The sequence below is a fragment of the Mesocricetus auratus genome, unplaced genomic scaffold (genome assembly GCF_017639785.1).
Source record: "Mesocricetus auratus isolate SY011 unplaced genomic scaffold, BCM_Maur_2.0 Super-Scaffold_100004, whole genome shotgun sequence".
Taxonomy (NCBI): Eukaryota; Metazoa; Chordata; class Mammalia; order Rodentia; family Cricetidae; genus Mesocricetus; species Mesocricetus auratus.
Genome location: NW_024429189.1, coordinates 113,741,275 through 113,760,602, shown reverse-complemented (window position 1 = coordinate 113,760,602; position 19,328 = coordinate 113,741,275). Strand labels below are relative to the sequence as shown.

General features: G+C 40.6%; 1 long non-coding RNA gene across 1 annotated transcript; it reads right to left on the bottom strand.

Annotated features, from left to right (window-relative positions):
* Positions 1 to 216: 216 nt before the first annotated feature.
* Positions 217 to 18,933, bottom strand: LOC121140263. Its single transcript, XR_005877054.1, has 4 exons — positions 18,722 to 18,933; positions 13,623 to 13,741; positions 11,144 to 11,237; positions 217 to 353 (listed from the first exon to the last, which is right to left on the bottom strand). It is a non-coding gene; the product is annotated as an uncharacterized LOC121140263 (long non-coding RNA).
* Positions 18,934 to 19,328: the final 395 nt, after the last annotated feature.

Below are 19,328 nucleotides of genomic sequence, written 5' to 3'. Positions count from 1 at the left end.
TTCTATGAGGCTGCTAAGCTAACAAATTACAAGAGTAGCTCAAGATTCACCAGCTAGAGCTCACTTAACCACCAATTGAAGTGTTCTAGGAATGTAGAATGATGTTGAGCCAAGACTAGGCTTATTATAAATGTTATCACCTGAAGACAGAATTCGAGCTCACTATATCTCAATTGACTACAACAGTTAAAATGTTTATTTCTTTTATCTGCAGCTATTTCTTAAGATTATTCATATCAAATCATATAATCCCCAACTAGAAAGTTAGGTTGGTGAATAAGCATATTGTGCAATCACGCCATTCCAAGCATCCTTCAGAATGTGGGCATCTTCCTGTGTGGTTGATAGTTTGTCTGAAAATAAAATGGAAAAATAATAATCAATAGCTATATTTTCCCATCAAATATGTTGATATATTTAATTTTTTGAGAATTCATCACTTGGGTATTGAATTTACATCATTTCCATCCCTATCTCTTCCCCTTTCAATTTCTCCTATCCCCTTCCACTCTTTCTCAAATTCTTGACATTTTCTTTTTTAATAATTTGTACACACATTCACACAAACACACACACACACACACACACACACACACACACATATATATATATATATATATATATATATGCTGGACCATGAATAAATTTTTCATTCTTCTTCTTTTATTGTTAGAAGAATTAAATCATTTCTCCTTTCCATTTCCTCCCTCTAAACACTCCCTTATAACCCTCATTGCTTATTTTCAAATGACATCTTTTTCATTCTTATTGTTACAAGTGTGTGTGTGTGTGTGTGTGTGTGTGTGTGCGTGTGCGTGTGTGTGTTCCTAAATACATAATATGCAACCTGCCCATTTTATATAATCTTACTTGTATGTGTTTTCAGGGCTGACCATTCTGCTTTGGATAATCAATTGGTGTGCTCTTCTCTGGGGAAGTCTAGTTTTCCAACTCTCAATAGTCCTTGGTTGCCTCTAGTTCTTTTTAAAGTTCAGTTGACTAAATCTGAGACTGTAAGATAAGCTTGGTGTGTGACAGCCTGACACCAGATCAAGAAGAGCAAAATGAGACTTACACAAGATAAGCGCATTGTTGTAAGGTAGTTATTTCCTTTGTATTCTTTTTATTATAAAATATGTTAATTTCCTTCCAGCAGCATCAGGTAAACAGGCCGGCTTCCCGGCCTGTGCTCCAGTGCCTGCAGATCGCCTGGGACCTGCACAGAGCTCCCAATCCCGGCGGGAGCCAAGCACCCCAGACTCCGGATCTTTGCTCACACCAACGAGACCAGGAAAGGAGAGGAGGCTGGGAGTACAGGGAAGCAGCAGTTCTTCCAGCAGCATCAGGTAAACAGGCCGGCTTCCCGGCCTGTGCTCCAGTGCCTGCAGATCGCCTGGGACCTGCACAGAGCTCCCAATCCCGGCGGGAGCCAAGCACCCAGACCCCAGGTCTTCTCTCCCACCAACGAGACCAGGAAACCAGAGGACCCAGGGAGACCAGGGGAGTAGCTGTTCTGGATCAAGTACAACAGGACCCAGCATAGGGTCCAGGGGACCAGGTAAGAGGATAAGCGCCCCAGATTCCTGTTCTTCTTCTCCACCCACGGGACCAGCATTCGGACAAGGAATAGAAGAACCACCAGATTATTGGACTTGCTAGCACCCACCAAAAGGGAACTCTGGTCCCCAGACCAGTAAGGGGCTCTTTCTGCACCCACTAGAAGAAGAGATGGGAAAGAGACAATACAAAAACACAGTCAGCAACAGAAAAACAAATATGACACCGCCAGATTCTAGAGACTCCACACCAGCAAGACCCCAACATTCCAATGCGGACGAAGCAGAAGAAAACGACCTTAAAAGCACTTTCATGAAAATGATAGAGGCCCTAAAAGAGGATATTGGAAAATCCCTCAAAGAAATGGAAGAAAAAACAAACCAAAAAATGCAAGAATTGGAAGAAAAAACAAACCAAAAAAGGCAGAAAATGGAAGAAGAAATGAAGCAAAAAATGCAAGAAATGGAAGAAAAAACAAAGCAAAAAATGCAAGAATTGGAAGAAGAATCATACCAAAAAAGGCAGGAAATGGAAGAAGAAACAAACCAAGAAAATGCAAGAAATGGTAGAAAAAACAAAGCAAAAAATGAAAAAAATGGAAGAAGAAACAAACCAAAAAAGGCAGGAAATGGAAGAAGAAACAAAGCACAAAATGCGAGAAATGGAACAAAAAACAAACCAAAAAATGAAAGAAATGGAAGAAAGAACAAACCAAAAAATTCATAAAAGGCAACAAACGGACGAACAGATAAACAGAAAATTGCAAGAAGCAATGCAAACACTGCAAGGGTTGAAAACTGAAATAGAGTCATTAAAAAAAACACAATCTGAAGAAAGGCAGAAAATAGAAAAGCTGGACAAACAGACAGGCACTACCAATACAAGCATTACCAACAGAATAGAAGAGATGGAAGAGAGAATCTCAAGTGTTGAAGATACGCTAGGAGAAATGGATTTATCAACCAAAGAAAACCTTAAATCCAACAAATCCTTAACACAAAACATCCAGGAAATATGGGACACCATGAAAAGACCAAACCTAAGAATAATAGGTATAGAAGAAGGAGAAGAAATCCAGCTCAAAGGGGCAGAAGGCATATTCAACAAAATCATAGAAGAAAACTTTCCCAACCTTAAGAAAGACATGCCAATGAAGGTACAAGAAGCCTACAGAACACCAAATAGAGTGGACCACAAAAAAAAATCCCCTCGCCACATAATAATCAAGACCCCAAACATACAGAATAAAGAAAGAATATTAAGAGCAGCTAAGGAAAAAGGTCAAGTAACATATAAAGGCAGACCTATCAGAATTACACCTGATTTCTCCATGGAAACGCTGAAAGCCAGAAGGTCCTGGATAGATATTCTACCTACACTAAGAGACCACGGATGCCAGCCCAGACTACTATACCCGGCAAAGCTCTCAATCACTATAGACGGAGAAAACAAGATATTCCATGACAAAACTAGATTCAAGCAATATGTGTCCACTAACCCAGCCCTACAGAAAATTTTGGAAGGAAAACTCCAACCCAAGGAAGCTAACTACAACCAGAAAAACATAAGCATTAGAGAATCTCTCTCTACCAACAGCCAAAAGAACAAAGGGGTGAAATTCCACACATAATTCCACCAACAACAACCATCGCAAATCGAAGAAGGATGAGCAATCATTGGTCATTAATATCCCTCAATATTAATGGCCTTAACTCACCCATAAAAAGACACAGACTAGCAGATTGGATTCAAAGACAGAACCCTTCCTTCTGCTGCATACAGGAAACACACCTCACCCTTAAAGACAGACATTACCTGAGAATTAAAGGTTGGGAAAAAATTTTTCAATCGAATGGACCCAAGAAACAAGCCGGGGTAGCAATCCTAATATCTAACAAACTAGACTTTAAAATAAAATCAATCAAAAGAGATGAAGGAGGTCATTACATACTCATCACAGGTGAAACCCACCAAGAGGAAGTGTCTATTCTGAACATCTATGCCCCAAATACAAAGGCATCCACATTCGTTAAGAAAACATTATTAGAACTTAAATCTCATCTAAAGCCCCACACAGTTATAGTGGGAGATTTCAACACACCACTCTCACCACTAGACAGGAATACCAAACAGAAACTCAACAAAGAAGCAAAAGGGCTAATAGAAGTAATGACCCAACTGGGATTAACAGATATCTATAGAACATTTCATCCACATAAAAAAGAATATACCTTCTTCTCACCACCACATGGAACCTTCTCAAAAATCGACCACATACTTGGCAACATATCAAACCTCAGCAGCTACAAAAAAATTGGAATAACTCCATGCATCTTATCAGACCACCATGCTTTAAAATTAGAATTCAACAACAACACAAATTGCAGAAAACCTGCAAACTCATGGAAATTGAATAATGCTCAACTGCACCATCCCTGGGTCAAAGAGGAAATAAAAAAAGAAATTAAAGACTTCCTCGAATTCAATGAGAATGAAGACACAACATACCCAAACCTATGGGACACTTTGAAAGCAGTGCTACGGGGGAAGTTCATAGCGCTAAATGCTCACATGAAGAAACAGGAGAACAGTTATACCAGAGAATTAACATCACAGCTGAAAGCTCTAGAACACAAAGAAGCACACTCCCCAGGAGGAGTAGACGCCAGGAAATAATCAAATTGAGGGCTGAAATCAATAAAGTAGAAACCAGGAAAACAATACAAAGAATCAACGCAACGAAGAGTTGGTTCTTTGAGAAAATCAACAAGATAGACAAACCTTTGTCCAAACTTACCAAACAGCAGAGAGTGAACACGCAAATTAACAAAATTAGAAATGAAAAGGGGGACATAACAACAGACTCTGAGGAAATCCAGAGAATCATTAGGTCATACTTTGAAAACCTGTACTCCACAAAATTCGAAAATTTAAAGGAAATGGATGACTTCCTGGACAACTATCAATTGCCAAAACTAAATCAAGAACAGATAAGCAATTTAAATAGACCTATAACCCCTATGGAAATAGAAGCTGTCATCAAAAGTCTCCCAACCAAAAAAAGCCCAGGTCCAGATGGCCTCAGTGCAGAATTCTACCAGAAATTCAAAGAACAGCTTATACCAATTCTTCTCAAAGTGTTCCACACAATAGAAGCAGAAGGGTCTTTGCCAAACTCTTTCTATGAGGCTTCAATAACCTTGATCCCCAAGCCACACAAAGATACAACTAAGAAAGAGAACTTCAGACCAATATCCCTCATGAACATTGATGCAAAAATACTCAATAAAATACTGGCAAATCGGATCCAAGAACACATCAAAACAATCATTCACCACGATCAAGTAGGTTTCATCCCAGGAATGCAGGGATGGTTCAACATACGAAAATCCATCAACGTAATCCACCATATAAACAAGCTGAAAAACAAAAATCACATGATCATCTCACTAGATGTTGAAAAAGCCTTTGACAAAATCCAACACCCCTTCATGATAAAGGTCTTGGAGAGATCTGGGATAACAGGGACATACTTAAACATAATAAAAGCTATATACAGTAAACCAACAGCCAACATCAAACTAAATGGACAGAAACTCAACGCAATTCCTCTAAAATCAGGAACAAAACAAGGCTGTCCACTCTCTCCATACCTTTTCAACATGGTACTTGAAGTTCTAGCTATTGCCATAGGACAACAAAGGGGGATCAAGGGGATACAAATTGGGAAGGAAGAGGTCAAACTTTCACTGTTTGCAGACGATATGATAGTTTACATCAATGACCCAAAGAACTCTACCAGGGAACTCTTACAGCTGATTAACACCTTCAGCAAAGTGGCAGGCTACAAGATCAACTCAAGAAAATCAGTAGCCCTACTATATACAGATGATAAAAGGGCTGAAAGAGAAATCAGAGAAACATCACCCTTTACAATTGCCACAAACAACATAAAATACCTTGGGGTAACGCTAACCAAACAAGTGAAAGACCTGTATCGTAAGAACTTTGAATCTTTAAAGAAAGAAATTAAAGAAGCCCTCAGAAAATGGAAAGATCTCCCATGCTCTTGGATAGGTAGGATCAATGTAGTAAAAATGGCAATTCTGCCAAAAGCAATCTACAGATTCAATGCAATCCCCATTAAAATCCCAGCACAGTTCTTCACAGACCTTGAAAGAACAATAATCAATTTTGTATGGAAAAACAAAAGACCCAGGATAGCCAAAACAACCCTGTTCAACAAGGCAACGTCCGGAGGCATCACCATCCCTGACCTCAAGCTCTATTATAGAGCTATAGTCCTGAAAACAGCTTGGTATTGGCACAAAAATAGACAGGTAGACCAATGGAATCGAATTGAAAACCCGGGTATTAACCCACACACGTACGAACATCTGATCTTTGACAAAGAAGCTAAAAATATACAATGGAATAAAGAAAGCATCTTCAACAAATGGTGCTGGCATAATTGGAGACTGGCATGTAGAAGAATGCAGATTGATCCATGTCTGTCACCATGCACAAAACTTAAGTCCAAATGGATCAAAGACCTCAACATAAATCCAGCCACACTGAACCTCTTAGAAGAGAAAGTGGGTGGTACCCTTGAACGAATTGGTACAGGAGACAGCTTCCTGAACATAACACCAGTAGCACAGGCAGTAAGATCAACAATTAATAAATGGGACCTACTGAAACTGAGAAGCTTCTGTAAGGCAAAGGACACAGTCAGCAAGACAAAAAGGCAGCCCACAGAATGGGAAAAAATATTCACTAATCCCACATCTGACAGAGGGTTGATCTCCAAAATTTACAAAGAACTCAAGAAGCAAGTCTCCAAAACACCAAAGGACCCTATTAAAAAGTGGGCTGCAGAACTAAATAGAGAATTTTCAATAGAGGAGTCTAAAATGGCTGAGAGGCACTTGAGAAAGTGATCAACATCCTTAGCCATCCGGGAAATGCAAATCAAAACAACTCTCAGATACCATCTCACCCCTGTCAGAATGGCTAAAATCAAAAACACCAATGACAATTTATGCTGGAGAGGATGTGGTGAAAGGGGGACACTCCTCCATTGCTGGTGGGAGTGCCAACTGGTTCAGCCACTTTGGAAATCAGTGTGGAGATTTCTCAGAAAAATGGGAATAAACCTACCACAAGACCCAGCAACTCCACTCTTAGGCATTTATCCAAAAGATGCCCATTCGTACAACAAAGATGTCTGTTCCACTATGTTCATAGCAGCTTTATTTGTAATTGCCAGAACGTGGAAGCAACCTAGATGTCCCTCACCTGAAGAGTGGATAGAGAAAATGTGGTACATCTACACAATGGAGTACTATTCAGCAGAAAAAAATAATGGAATCATGAGATTCGCAGGCAAATGGATGACACTAGAAGAAACCATCCTGAGTGAGGTAACCCAGTCACAAAAAGAGAAACATGGCATGTACTCTCTCATATATGGATTTTAGACATAGATCTGGGGAGTGCCAGCCTACAATCCTATGGCCAGAGAGTCTGGGAAACAGAAACTTTATTTAGTGGCTGATCGAAGAAGAGGCAGACTCCCTTGGTTAAGTACTGAGCTGAACTCAAGAAAGCCAGTAACAGAGAGGGAGGACTGATGATCAAAGGGATTAAGACTGGGCTGGTCTAACCCCAGAAACAGCTGACCAGACAAAGGTTAACTCTTGAATCCCAGGCATTAGCCTGGGAAGCCAGCATGGGACTGATCAAGACCCCCTGAATCTGGGTGTCAGTGAAGAGGCCTAGGGATTCTATTGAGCCTTGGGCAGCAGATCAGTACCCATCCCAAGTATACACACGGACTTTGGACTCCAATAGAACAATGTGAGGTGCACTCTCACCCTGAACTCTTGGGAAAGGGTCTAGGCCCTGCCCTATATGAAATGGCACACTATGGACACCCCCATGGAGGGCCTCACCCTCCCTGGAGAAATGAGGGGATAACGGGGGGGGGGAGGGCACGGGAGGAAGGGAGGGAATGGGAGAGGGACCTGGAACTGACTTGTGAAGCAACCTTGATTCTTATCTAAATTTAAACTGGAAAATAAAATTAAAAAAAAAGTAAACGGGAATAATTAAAACAAAAAAATATGTTAATTTCACCACAACTCAACTGAGTTGAAATTTTCTTTTACATTTTTCATGAATATATGATTTGTTCAAATTATGGGAATAGAATCTAATCTGAAACATTGTGGAAATATGTTGCCATTGTTAAGGAAAATGCACAAGTTGTATAGCCAACAAGCTAACAGTTAGTCGTTAAGATCACTGGCTACTCTTCCAGGGAACCTGAGTTCAGCACTTACATGGCACTGACAACATGCCTATAACTCCAGTTCCAGGGGACCTGTTGCCCTCTTCCATCCTTCAGGGTCCTACTTGAACATGGTGCACATACATACACTTAGACACACACAAAATAGAAAGACAGATATATGTTTTCAAAGAATACACTACACAAGAATTTCTATTGTAAAAACAAAAAGCCTAATTCCGGATGGTAGTTAACTCTTTGATAAGTCTGTCTGGAAGGTATCAAGGCAAAAATACTTCTGGGAGCTGGTAATGCCTTGATTCTTGATTGGGTGTTTGTTGTGCAAGACTATCCAATTTGTGGGAATCCCTTGAACAATAACTAGTGATTTATGTCTTTTTTCCTTAAAAACCTCTATTTACAAAATTTACTGCCAGTACCTACCCTGCCTCATGAACTCAGCATTAACCCGGTTTTTAATTCTAGTTGTTTCTCCTCTACTAATTCAGCCTTGTAGCCTTGCTCAGTCTTTTCCCCAGGTGTAAACACTACGACCTTGACCTCTGATTAATTTTAACCCAGTGTAAGAAGTTCTCAAATCATCTAAACGACTCACCAAGTAACAGGCAGACAGACTTTCCGGTATTGGAAAACCTAAAGAGTTAACCTTGGGCACAGGCAGGAGCTGTACAAATGATTGGAAACGTAGCATCTGCCACTCCTTTCCTGTTGCCATCTTGAAGACAGAAGGGAATGCTATTTGGTGGGGGTAATAGATATCCTACCTGATTAATAAAACAAACATTTCCCCCAAACTCACTCTATACTATCTAATTTGTGTTGCTGGCATTTTTTGTTGTTGTCATTGTTTGTTTGTTTTTGTTTTGTTTTTATTTTTTGTCATTGTCCCCATTTTATTTTATTTTTACTTTTTATTTTATTTTATTTAACGTTTTACACATGTTACTCTCAGTTCTCTTTCCCTCCCCTCCTCCCTCAGTCCCCCATTCCTCCCAACCCCCCATCCCACTCCATCTCCCTCTTGCTCCCCAGGGAGGGTAAGACCTTCCATGAGGGATTTTCAGGGTCTGTCATATAATCCCAGGCAGAGCATAGGTCCTCCCCCATGAGTTCAGCAGGAGAGAGCATCCCTCCATATGGAATGGGCTTCCAGAGGTGTTTTAAACATTCTCGCTGCTACTCAAATATATGTGAGACAGAAACGCAAGGCTCCCATCATCCCTTTAGCAAGATCTTCAGCAAAACTGTTTGACAAGAACAGACTTCATAAGTAGCAACAAAAGCTTCCCTCATCCCAGTGCAGATTTTCTTAAAAATGGTTCTCTGTGCTGCAGTGTTGTGCAGAGACATGGGAGACAGCTCATCTTAACTGAGTCAGCAAAGCCCTGCTCTCTTACTTGCTATAGGTTGCCACAATCTCTCATATCTCCTTGTCCTTTTGTTTTCTTTCCATTTATCTTGTGAGTCTCTTACTGCTCTTCAGTTGGACGTGACTAGGAACAAAGAGAACTGAGATGGTCTGCATATGAATTTATGTGTGTGTGCATCCTAAAATAACTGCCACAATGATAAACATTTCACCTGTGTTATTTAGGAACCAAGAGAACATACTGCTGGGAGTTGACAGGACCACAATTCCCCTACAAACTATTTCCCACACAATAAATATGTTTGTCTTCCATTAGTACTTATTTTACTACAGTGTTTTATAAAAGTCCAACAGTGGACTTTACAATAATTGCTTTTCTCATGCTTTTGTACATGTGTTTATGAAGTCCCTGGGACATGGTCTTCCCTGTAAATGCAACAAGAACACTCCCCCAAAAAGGCATCACCATGAATTTCCAACACATGGCCTACAGTAAGATGTTGACTTCTTCCTTGAAGGTCACCATTTGGGGCTAAAAATTTAAGAAAACAGGAAACTGGGGGATCATCAAGCTTTCTAGATGACACAAGCACAAGTCTGGCAATGGAGTAGAGCCAGAGAGTGCAGATGCTTCTATCACTTGCTCAAAGCACTAGAAACAGAAGGGTGCTTTACACAAAGACCAAGAAGGCGTGGAGGTCCTGGGGATGCTAGAGTTACACAGACAGCTCATGGGTGGAGAGAATATGAGTGCCAGAGCTCTTGGCTGGAGAAATAGTCAGTTAATTAATTGATCTGTAGAATCCTTCTTTGGACTGAAAGACCCATTCTCTTGTTTCTTTTGGTTCCAATCACTGGATCCAGAGGTATAGAAGAATTGATACAGACTTACTGTGTATAGTGGTCAAGGAGAATTTTGCAACATTAAAAAAACAAGATTCTAAAAGCTGTATATTTAAGAAAATACTGCTAATTAGGTATGTGTTCAAAGCTAGAATCATCACTAGTTATATTTCATTTAAAAGTTTTCAAAGAATTTCACTGAATTTTACAAAATTAAATTTTAAATGTCAGCTTTATTTAAACAATTTGAAGGTTCAAATAGGGCAAATCTATGATAATGGTGCTGACATGGTTAGTAAAGAAAAAGATGTAAGACTGTAAATTTGGCTGAAAACCAGAAGCATTCTTTGTGCCATGCAGGGCACATGTTTTAAATTTGTTACTATGAGACATAGCCCCAGCTGGGCCAATAGCAATGGCAGTCCTTGGGATGACTCAAAATTGTATATGACATTTTCTGGACTTGCCCCAAAATGGAACATCTTGATCAAACACTATCATTTTTGACTTTAGGAGCTCTCTTGATCACATGACATATGCTGTCAGAATGCTGATAAAGAAATCATCTTTAATTCAAACAAGACACAAATGCACCAGAAGAGTTAAGTGAATGGGGAAGATGCTCAACTGAAGAGGGAATCATGGTCTTTGAAAGAAAAATTAACTAAGTTTGCATTAGCCAGAATCATTTGGCAGGAACCAAGGTTGCTACTGGATTAGCGATAGTTTATAAAAACAGATACAGTTTTGGCCACTTTATTTCTAAAGGGATTTCATAAATTATAGATAAAAATGTGGGCTTTCTTCCTAATTTAAAATTGTATGTGAAGTGTGGAATAAAGCAACCCCTTGGGGAAAAAGAAAAGAATAAATAAATTATAATAAGGAAATAAAACATTTACAATTCTAAAGGGGAACAATCAAGTACAAATAAACCCAAATTAACTTTCTACCAAGAATAGTCCACAGATCCTATTAAGGAACTGGGGAGACAGATGGCACAGTGGCTAAAGCTAGAGGACTGGAACTCAGACCAATGCAAGACAGGCATGGTAACTTACCTGTAATTCTAGCCTTGGAAGGAAGAGGGAATTCTCAGGGCAAGCTGCCAAGTCATGGGAGCTGCATTGCAAAGCCTGGGTTTCATTGAGAGGACTGCCTCAAAACAGAAAGAGTAAAGTGTGAAAGTTATCAAGAAAGATTCTCAATATCAAGCCTGTGGATCCACATGTGCACATACACATATGCAGGTACATTCACACACGTGTGCTTGCATTCACATGAGCACACAGCTTGCATAAACATATGCATGAGAAGAAGAAAAAGAAAGAGACCGTTTAAATTAAATAGTACGTGGATGGGGGATCTTTTACATGTTCTAGCCCTGAAAATTCAGAATGAAGATTACAGGAACAAATTCATGGATTTGCTTTGTTTTTATTTTTTTGTTTTGTTTTGTTTTGTTTTGTTTTTGTTTTTGTTTTTTGGTACTGGAGATAGAACCAAGAGCTCTGTGAATGCTAAAACACATGCCCTACCACTAAGCTCCTTTCTAGTCCCTGCTCCATCAATTCAGATAGTGCTCTATGTGACAACAACTTTTACATTAAAATTAAAATTTATAAGAACTTTTCCTGTCATATATGGCACTTTCACTTGAGTTATGTCATATATGTGGTAGCACTTGGGCTACATTAAAAATCCATTTGTGTGGCCTTAGCAGAGATCTATCTCTCAAAGTTGAAACTGACTTTAGTAGTCTGCTGAAGGACAACAATGATTGAAGAAGGCTCACCCACTTAGCATTTTCTGTAAACACAAATAATACAAAAATAATTGACTGAAAGTCAGAATATAGGTTCTATCAAATTTAAAGCAAGGGAATTTTTAAAGGCAAAAACACTGCAATTCATGAGCTCACACTTAATTCATCTAAATATCACTGGTATGTCCACAGTAATAACTAAGTTCCATAATCTTTAATACTTTAATGACTTTCTGTCACATTAAAAACCACTCTTTGGAAATCAGTATGGAGATTCCTCAGGAAAATGGGAATTAATCTACCACAAGACCCAGCAATTCTACTCTTAGGCATATATCCAAATGAGGTAAATTCATACAACAAGGGCATCTGCTTCACTATGTTCATAGCAGCATTATTTGTAATAGCCAGAACCTGGAAGCAACCTAGATGCCCCTCAACTGAAGAGCGGATAGAGAAAATGTGGTATATTTACACAATGGAGTATTACTCAGCAGAAAAAACAGTGGAATCTTGAAATTCACAGGTAAATGGATAGCACTGGAAGAAACCATCCTGAGTGATGTAACCTAGTCGCAAAAAGACAAACATGGTATGTACTCACTCATATATGGATTTTAGACATGGATCAGGATAGTGCCAGTCTGCACTTCCACTGATAGAGAGTCTGAGAAACAGGAAAGAACCTAAAAGATATGTATATATGCATAGTACCCAAGAGAAGAGGATTGAGACAAGTTGGGGAACACGGCGAGGGTTGGGGGGAGTGGTAGCTGGGAAGAAGAGAGGGGAAGAAGAGGAAGAGAGAGTAGGTCATGGGGGAACAGGAAGTTGAGTGGGTGGGGGTAGAATAGGGTGAAGAGGGATCATAGGTTAGAAGACAGATCAGGCACCAGAGTGACCTCGAGTGATCTAAAGGGATAACACCAATTGGCAAGCTAAGCAATAGTGGAGGGACCACCTCGAATGCCCATTCCTGATAATGAACTTGATGTCTATAACCATCCGGGAGCCTTCATCCAGTGATTAATGGAAGCAGAGGCAAACACACAATTAATCACTGAACTGAACCCAAGGAACCCAGTGACAGAGAGAGGAGTGATGGCAAATTGGCAAAGAATGGGCTGGCAAAACCAGTAGAGACAGCTGATCTGAGCAGGGGAGAGCTCTTGGACCCTGGACTGACAGTGAGGAGGCCAGCATGGGACTGATCTGGACTCCCCAAATGTGAGTGTCAGTGAGAAGGCCTGGGCAACCTATGGGGCCCTGAGCTGTGGATCAGTGTCTATCCCTGGAATACAAACAGTCATCATGTGCCCATAGCACAAAGAGGGATGCTCTCTCAGCCTGGACTCTTAGTTGAGTGCCTGGACCCTACCCAGAGTGAAATGACAGACTCTAGATATCCCCTATGTGGAAGGATTTGGCAATAGGGTGGGAGGCTGGGGGGAAGGGGAGTGTGGGAGGAGGGGAGGGAGAGAGAACTGGGATTGACATGTAAAACAAGCTATTTAAAATTAAAATAAAAAATGATAAGAAAAGAAAAAAACACAGTTTCTGATATATCATTAAGAAGCCCTCCATGTCAATGTAGAATAGTATCTCTTTTATTGAACAGCTCACCAGTTTCATTCATTCACTGCCTTTAAACACTGTGTGTATGGGATGTTCTCCCAGCTTATTTCCAATTACTTGCTAGATTTCAGTGATTCCTTATGTCTTTAATTAAAAACATGTTTTGTGGTACTTGTTATACACACTAGGTAGGTACTCACCACTGAGATACATCCTCAATGCTCAGTACAGGATCAGCATCATCAGTCTTGGGCTACAGGGTCTCCATCCTCAGTCTTGACATACAGGGTTTGCAACCATAGCCTTTGATCTACAAGGTCTACAACCCCAGACCTTGCACACTGGAGCTAACATCTGGTGTGCATTTGGGAAGCAAGGAGATAAAGTAGAGGGGTAGATGAGGAGACTTGTGAAAAGTCAAGAATCTTGGTGGTCCCATGTTATCAGATCTTCTGCTGTTGTTTTTCCCAGAAACCAATGTCCTTTCATCAGGAGTTTTTGAAACACTCAAATCGACCCAAAGTTGGCACTGGGAAAGGTTTTGATTTGGTTCAAAACTTCAAACCTATGAAGTTGGACTGAGTTCTGACCCTCACAAAATGCACATTCCTTCAGAGGTCACTTGACTTCATCACCAAATACTCTGAGATGGAGCCCAGAGTTCCTGGTAATTGTTCTGCATCAAAGACCATGGAACTCCAATTTTGGGGAATCAGGCATACCACTTCATTTCATGTGCTCTTATTTCACTGCTTAGGCCATTATGGAGATGTGAAGATTTCCCTTTCTATCGTATTCCCAGCCTCACTTTCTCCACCTTTTCCTTCTCAGCTGCCATCCTACACTTGACGGGATTCAGTTATGTAATCTACTGGCCCTGTGCTTCCAAACCGGGAACCTGGTTCTGATTAGCTGCCCAAATCACTGGCAAACACCAGTGTAACTGGAATAAAAATAGACTAAAAATGATTATTAGGACAAGCAACCATTTTTGTTATTAGGCTGTAGACAAATGATCATGATTTTCCTGTTTTGAGTTGAACCCTAAAGATAAAGGCATCAAAACATGCTAGACTTGTCTAAGCTCATGCAGCTGCCTTGGATGCTAATGATAACAAATTTAGTACAGATTGCTTAAATGTGACCTCTGTAGAGCATTGAGTAAATTGTTTGAACTGAAAATGCTCCTATCCAAAGAAACTGTATCCTAAGCATTCATACAAACTAATTAGCCAGCTAGTTCCTTTTGTTTTGGTGTATTTTGGTGTATGGAAGCAATAGTTCTTAGAGAACATCATGTATTCTTCAAAAGGGAAATACATCAAAATCCTGCAAGCTTAGGTAGGGCTGAACTCTGTGTCCCAGTGTCTGTAGGCATTATGAGAGGCTCTGTCGCTCTGTGGTAATTTTGAGACTGGGGTTAGCTTTGAAATCATCACCAGCACAGTTAGAAGTTCTTTCTTCACACAAAAACCAGGAGACATGAATTTTCTGAAATTTTTAAATAAATTATTTTTTTGTATTGTGTGCTCCAAAACAAACATTCTGCCTGCGGTCAGTCAAAGGAAAGGAATGGAAGGGCCCTCCTATGTCTAGTGGCCGGGAGTCTGCTGGGAAACAGTGCTAGAGCTAGGCAAAGGCAAGAGGCGAGTTGGGAAATGAGGAGCCAGGATAAGAAACCCCTGTGTTTAGGAGCTTGGAAGGGAGGGTTACTGAAGTATAACCATGACCTTGCTTGTAAATTGCTTCCTGGAAGGAGATGCTGTGAACTCTGCATTGACATTGACATTTTCTTCCCCTAAAACTAGTCTTTAGATTTTGTTGGCAGGTGCGCTTAGAGGTCAGCACAGTTGAAGGCAGCTTTTACTATTTTAGGCACAGAACCTCTTTCCTCTGTGACTTGAGTTAACCTTTCACCTACTTGCTGTCCGGGTCCTTCAAACTACTCTGCATCCAGATGCCTATGGCTAGGCCACTCTTCACAGGAAAGAAAAAAGGTAAAGAAATTATGCTGAGGGTCCTGCCTTCCATTCTTGGCCCTCCATCCCTCCCAGGATGCCACACACACCACAGGGTTAAGAGGTGTTGAGTTTCTCGAAACTCTGGACAAGTTCCCTGAGCCTCTCACCTTCCAAAGCAAAGCAGCTTTCTCCCATCCAACTCCCAGTTCCAGAAATTAATTCCCTATTTTCTGGGCAAATTGCCTATTGAGAATATGTCTGCAAAAGGGATGTTCTCACTGATATTAAATGGGGAGCTGGCGGTGACATCAGCGGGTTCGTGCTGCCAGGAGAACCTCAGTGACTCCTGGCCAACAAAATCACATTTTCAGTTTCCCTCCTCATCAGCTATGAATCAGCTGGTCTGCAGGGGCTTGTAGCAGGGTAGTACAGTGACCAGGAGAGAGGCCTCCAAGGGGAAGATGTAGGTTCAAATCCAGATGCTGGCATGTCTTAGTTATAGGCATCATGAGCAAGTCAGCCAGTCTCTATGTGCTGGATTTCCTTAGCCACAAAATCAAGGTTCTACTAGGTAAAATACTGTATGGAGGGCAATTAATTAAAACACAGAATACTCAGACCAGAACCCAGCACTCATAAGTGCTCAAGAAATTATTAGCAGTTATTGTCACCATCTGTTTTTGCTGCAGACTAATATGCTCTAGTGATGCATGGTGTGTTTCTCCAAGAATAAAGCAGTGGTTACTACGACAACTAGAGAGTTCATGGAATGTCATGGCACAGAGTATGTTACATCTAGGATGACTCAGTCATCATATCACATGATCAGAGCCCAACTCAGGAGATAACTGCTTTGATCTCTAGCATAGATCTGCACTATTGTCATTTTAAAATGTCTTTTAAAAGTAATCAACTAAGGTGATTATCATAGGACACCCCTGAAATCCCAGCACTTGGAGGACAAGGACAGGAAAATCCCAAGTTTCAGGCTAGCCTTTAACCTGTCTTAAAAAGGGAACAAAAGAAAAATATAAGCTTCCTCTACAAGAGGCAGGCTAAAAATGTTTCTGGGGGTGTCAAACAATCAAAACCCTGCTTTTTTTTAATGTTCGAGTGTTTTGCCTGCATGCGTGTTTATATACTTTGTTGTACCTGGTACCAATGGAGGCCATAAAGGAACCTCATCTCTCCTATAAATGGAGTTACAGACAATTGTGAATTAGCATGTGAGTACTGGGAACTGAACCCAGGTCTTCTACAAGAGCAGCCAGTGCTCTTAACTACTGAGCATCTCTCCAGCCCTTAGAACATTGTTTGAAGCAATATTTTTTACTTGAATTTTGAAAATTTCCCACATGTACATAATATATCTTGATCATATATAGCTCCACCTCTCTTCCTGTAACTCCCCCATGTCTCTCCCCCAACACATCTCCCTTCCAACTTCTTGTCTCTTCTTTTTATTTCTTTTTTGTAAATAACCTACTGAGTCCAATTAGTGATATCTATACGCACATGGGTGTGGAGCCATTCACGGGGCATGAACAACCAATTAAAGGCCCCAAACCCAAAGAAAAGTGGTACTTCCTCTCCAGCAGACATGAGCTGCCAATGGCTCCTCCGCAGCCAGGGGAAAGGCCTCAGGAGCTCTTCCCTGATCTGTGTTTGAACTTCTAACTCTTCTGAACTCATAGCTACTGTGAGTTTATGTGTATAACAGCCATTCCATGTCTGTACATATCATTTTATAACAGTCCACTCCAACCTGTGACTTTTGTTCGCGGTTGTGCCAGAATTTTTTCAAGATTTAAGTTAGTTGGTTGCTGATAATATCTGTGCAATTAGGAGTCTCCATGTCAAAAGAATTTCTGGGCAAATTTTTCCTTTGTCTATTTGGATCACTTGTTTAACAATCAGACTTACCTTGAACTGAGTAAGTGCTCATTCCTTTACATTGTAAAGGTATTTGTTTTCCAGGTTAACATCTCTCTGCCGTAATCTAGTGAGTTCTAAGCAACCTGTAGAAGCCACTGGGCTTTTAATCTCCAACTTATAATTCTTTTGGCACTTAGATATTTAATAACTAAATAACACATAGAAAGTAGTAGAACCCTACCCACAGGTTTCTCAGGCACAAGCAGATGACAAGTTGCACATACCACTCAGCCATCACCTGCAGACTACTGCTACATAGTAACCGGCTGCCTTCAGCTTATAGCAAAGGAGACTACTAAGCTTAAAATGCCTTTAGGCCTGTCTTTTGGGGCATACATCTTCAAATTCACCATGATGGTCTCAAAATCCTGGGTTCGAGGATTCCCCCTGCCTCAGTTACTCCCATAACTGATATTAGGCAATTCTCATTGCTCAGATAGGTGTCTTTAGATATTGCCATAGCATCAGGTTACAGAATCAATTGTGTTAGCATCAGTCTTCAATCAGAGGAATCCAGATTATTTTGGATCCTGTCAAACTTACCTAGAGTTCAACATGAGTGAGCTGGAGGTCATTATATGCAATAAAAAATTGTAAATTTCAAAAACACCTGTCCATCACCTAGGAGAATCCCCAGAATAGTAAATTCTCAACAAGGAATAGAATGCCTGGTTGAACATAGGTCATAATAAATGAACATAGTGGCACAGTCAGCAAATGTGGGACAGGATATAATTGGGACATTTCTTGGGCAAAGACCATTGTTGAAAGCAATTTTATCCCATGTCATTTTTTAAGCCACCATGATCCCAAGTAATCTCCCTTGTAGAACTCTTCTAAATGACACATTTCTCCTTCATATTCAATGTGCCTTTTAAATCCTCAGCCCCATTTGCCATGGTACCTGAAGACCTTGCCAGGAATTTTATAAAGAGCATGTCTTTGACTTTTGTAAAGAATTCTTCCAGTGTTTTCTAACTAGTACCAAAACCATTTGTGGGACTTTACTTGGCCTTTTCCATTTCTAGAAAACAACTGGATTCTTTTGTTTTCGTGAGTAATGATTTAACTACTGTAACTCTCCTCCCCACTCATCTTGCCTGCCAGAGAATACCACAGGCCAGGCCTCCTGGCAGCACCACTGTAGGCTGTGCTATAACAGTCAAGAGGGGCATCCCCTAGCTTCTCCCAATAAGAGCATCCAAAGGGCAGCCCAGGCTGTACCATAGTGACAGCTTACCAAAGTGGCAGGGCTGCTCTGGGTTCATGCATCTCATTTGAGATTCACGAAGATGAGTAATAAATGCCTGTCCTTGACAGGCCATAGGAGAAAATGTTATGAAAGCTGTTTATAAAACGTTAGCAAACACCCCTGACAACTACCAGCGGGAATAGCCACTTACCTAGATTTTTCAAAACTAGTATTGAGTCTTCCAGCCTGCCCTGCTTGGCAGGGAAGGGATGCTGAATGTGTTGGAGACAAGGAGTTGGCTCTGAGTAGTTCTGATGACTCCAGGGAGACAATCAACCTGTGATGATTGCTTCATTAGAAAATTGATGAAACCAGTTCTACCAACCCATCCATGCAAAGGATAGGGGTTGTGGGAAAACCCACCAGTGTGATAAAGCCAACTCCCTCTGCAAGAAGAGCAAGACATGTGGGCAATGGAAGCTAAGGCAAACACTTTAGAATTATCACACAAATTCACTTGTAGCCTAGACGCAATAATATTCCTGCTCTGATAATGTCTTCCCACGAGCCAAACACTCAGATGAAATAAGTAAATAGCTTGTGTTTGGGGAGTACATGCTGGTTTTGCAGCCAAGAGGCCATTTACTCTTATAGTTACATTACATATACACTTAAATATGTGACAGCAATCATCGTTCAGTGTGATCATATGTGATGGCTATAATCGCTACTCACAGAGATTGGCACATATTTAGCCCTTTATTGCTGACACTAGAATATTTGGAATTTTTTGTGACTAAGTTATTTTCATCTCCAAG